A 3,961-nucleotide genomic window follows, 5' to 3' on the forward strand; every position below is an offset into this window, starting at 1 on the left:
AAAATATATTGATATAGGCGCGTAATTTCGCCTATCATCAATTACACAGACTATGCACGTGATCGAGGAAGAAAGTTTGTAGCTGGCTTCTTATCAGTTGAAGGATAATGCCTATGACTAGGTGCAGATGTTCAATAAGGGTAGAGAGTAAGATACCGCTCTGGTGACTTAGCAATTGTTCCAAGATGCTTTCTTGGATAGATTATTTCCTCTTGAGTTACGAGAAGCTAAGATAGAGGAGTTTATAAATTTGAGACAAGGCTCCATATCGGTTAAGAAGTATTGTCTTAAGTTTAATCAACTATCGAAGTACGCTCCCAATATGATGGTGGACTCGAGGACTAGTATGAGCAAGTTTCTAACTGGGGTATCATGTTTTATGTTGAAAAAATATAGATCTGCTATGATTAACAAGGAGATTGATCTTCCTAGGTTAATGATTCACGCCCAACAGATTGAGTCAGATAAGATAAAGGAAAGAGAAAGAGTAAGAGGGATTAAGAGAGTCAAATCGAAGCAACAAGGGTCTGGTCAGACTACATTCTCCAAAGGGAGTCACCCTCAGTTTTAGAGACGTCTATCTATACCTGCGCCTTCCTCAGCTAGTGCTCCTATATATCGGGGAACGTAGGAGATTGGTAATAGGTCGGTACCTTCCAGGTCTCAGGACAGTGTAAGAAACTACCCTCATCCTCCTTCGTGTGCTAAGTGTGGTAAAGACCATTTTAGGGAGTGTTATATGGGGAAGCGGGGTTGTTTTTGTTGTGGCAAGTTAGGCCACATACTTAGAGACTGCCCGTATGCCAGACAACGGAGTCATGATGCCCGTCCCCAGAGTCAGGCTACTAGTGCCCCACTTCCTGCAGCCCATCCAGTTCCACCTCAAGGTGCTTTATCTAGTACTGTTGGCGGTCAACACCAAAATCATTTCTATGCTATACCACCTCGTCAGGAGCAGGAGGACTCTCCTGATGTTGTCACTGGTATGCTTTGTTTTTTCTATTTTTATGTCTATGTATTGATAGATCCTGGTTAAAGTTTCTCTTATGTGATACCTTTGGTAGTTGTAAACATTGAAACAAATCTTGAACTGATTTCTGAACCTATTCTGGTTTCTACCATGGTAGAAGAGTCTGTTATTGCTAAGCGAATGTATAAGAAGTGTCCCATCACTATCCTTCATCGGGTTATGTGTACTGATTTGATTGAGCTAGATATGGTTAATTTTTACATCATTCTGGGTATGGATTGGCTTTACTCATGCTATGCGTCTATAGATTGTGGTGCTCGAGTGGTTAAGTTTCAGTTTCTTGATGAGCCTATTTTCGAATAGTCCGAGAGTTCTGTGACTCCTAAAGGTCGTTTCATATCATATCTCAAAGCTAGGATGTTGATTTCTAAGGGTTACTTTTATTATCTGGTTCGGATTAAAGACACCATGTCTAAAACCCCGACCATTCAGTCTATTAGTGTTGTTAATGTGTTTCTTGATGTTTCTCCGAAAGATCTTCTTGGAGTACCTCTCGATAGAGAGATAGAATTCAGGATTGACCTTCTTCCCAATATTCATCCTATTTCTATTCCTCCATATCGTATGGTTCCTTCTGAACTTAAAGATTTGAAAGAGCAACTCAAAGATCTCCTAGATAAGGGTTTTATAAGGCCTAGTGCATCTCCTTGGGGTGCACCTATTCTATTTGTGCGGAATAAAGATGGTACCTTGCGTATGCGCATTGATTACCGTCAACTTAACAAGGTAACTATCAAGAACAAGTACCCCCTTCCTCGAATTGATGAGTTCTTTGATCAGCTACATTGTTCTAGCTATTTTTCAGAAATAGACCTTAGATCCGGTTATCACCAAGTCAAGGTTAGGGAATGTGATATTCCTAAGACAGCCTTCAAAACTCGGTATGGTGATTTTGAATTCCTAGTGAGGTCTTTCTGGTTAACCAATGCTCCTGCGTATTTCATGGATCTTATGAACCGATTGTTTAAGCAGTACTTGGATTTGCTTGTTATTGTGTTCATAGATGACATACTTGTTTACTCCTGAAGTGAGGTCGATCATGCAGACCATCTCTGAATTGTGCTGAAAACTCTTATGGCTCATCAATTGTTTGCCAAGTTTAGCAAATATGAGTTTTGGCTAAGGTGGATAGATTTCTTGGGTTATGTTTTTTCTTCTGAAGGTAGTACAGTTGATCCTCAAAATATAGAGGCTATAAAGAGTTATCCTAGACCTATTTCTCCCTCTGATATCCGATGTTTCTTGGGTCTAGCTGGTTATTATCATCGTTTTGTTGAAGGGTTTTCTTCTATTGCGTCTCCTATGATCCGTTTGACCCAAAAGAAAGTGAAGTTTATGTGGTCAGAATCTTGTGAGAAGAGTTTTCAGGAGTTAAAGACTCGACTCACTTCAGCCCTTGGGTTGACTTTGTCGGATGGTGTTGATGGTTTTGGGGTTTATTGTGATGCTTCCGGAGTGGGTTTAGGTTGTGTTTTAATGTAAAAAGGTAAGGTTATAGCCTATGCTTCTAGACAGTGAAAGCCTCATGAGAAGAATTATCCTACTCATGACCTTGAATTAGCTGCTGTGGTCTTTGCTTTGAAAATCTGGAGAAATTATTTGTATGGTGTACACGTAGATATCTTCACGGATCATAAAAAGTTACAGTATGTGTTCACCCAGAAAGAGTTGAACCTAAGGTAGAGACGATGGTCAGAGCTATTGAAAGATTATGATAGGAGTGTCTTGTATCATCCGGGCAAGGCCAATCTAGTGGCGGATGCCCTTAGTTGGAGGTCTATGGGTAGTTTAGCGCATGTAGAAAATGATAAGAAAGAGTTAGCCCGTGAGGTGCATCGCTTGGCTAGGTTGGGAGTTAGGTTGTTTGGTGAGGCTAAGGGTAGAATAGGGGTTCAATGTGGTTTCGAGTCCTCTTTACTTTTGGAAGTGAAGGAGAAGCAAGAAAAGGATCCTACCTTGGTTAGGTTAAAAGAATCCGTTAAAGACCAAAACGTAGAGGTTTTCTCCCAAGGGGGAGATGGCGTGTTGAGATTTCAAGATAGACTTTGTGTTCTGAATATTGATAACTTCAGGCAGAGAATTATGGCGGAAGCACATGGCACGCGATATTCCATTCATCCCGGTGCTACTAAAATGTATCATAATTTGTGGTAAATTAATTGGTGGAACGGTATGATGAGAAACATAGCAGAATTTGTGTCAAAATGTTCTACGTGTCAACAAGTTAAGATAGAACACCAAAGGCCTAGTGGTGTGATGCAAGAGTTTAGCATTCCTACTTGGAAGTGGGAAGAAGTGAATATGGATTTCGTGGTTGGTTTACCTTTTTCTCGTCGCCATCATGATTCAATTTGGGTTGTAGTAGATCGGTTAATGAAATCAGCTTATTTCTTGCCAGTCCATTCATCTTTTACAGCTGAAGACTATGCTAGACTGTATATTCGGGAACTCATCAGACTTCATGGAGTCCCTTTGGCTATTATTTATGACAAGGGTACTCAGTTTACTTCTCAGTTTTGGAAATCTTTTCAGAAGGGTCTCGGTACCTAAGTCTGTTTAAGTTCTTCTTTTCATCCTCAAATCGATGGTCAAGATGAACGAACAATTCAGACTTTAGAAGATGTGTTGACAGCTTGTGTGCTTGACTTTAAAGGTAGTTGGGATGAGCACTTGCCATTAGTTGTGTTTGCTTACGATAACAACTTTCATGATACTATTGGAACGGCCCCGTTTGAAGCTCTTTACGGGAGGAGGTGTAGATCACCCATAGGTTGGTTTGAGGTTGGTGAAGCTACTGTGACTGGACCTGATGCTGTGTTTGAAGTTAGGTTGATTTGACAACGATTGAAAACCGCTCAAAGTCGTCAGAAGTCGTACGCGGATTTGAGGAGAAAAGATCTTGACTTTAATATTGACGATTTAGTATATCTA

This window comes from Capsicum annuum, unplaced genomic scaffold, assembly GCF_002878395.1.
Source record: "Capsicum annuum cultivar UCD-10X-F1 unplaced genomic scaffold, UCD10Xv1.1 ctg82426, whole genome shotgun sequence".
NCBI lineage: Eukaryota > Viridiplantae > Streptophyta > Magnoliopsida > Solanales > Solanaceae > Capsicum > Capsicum annuum.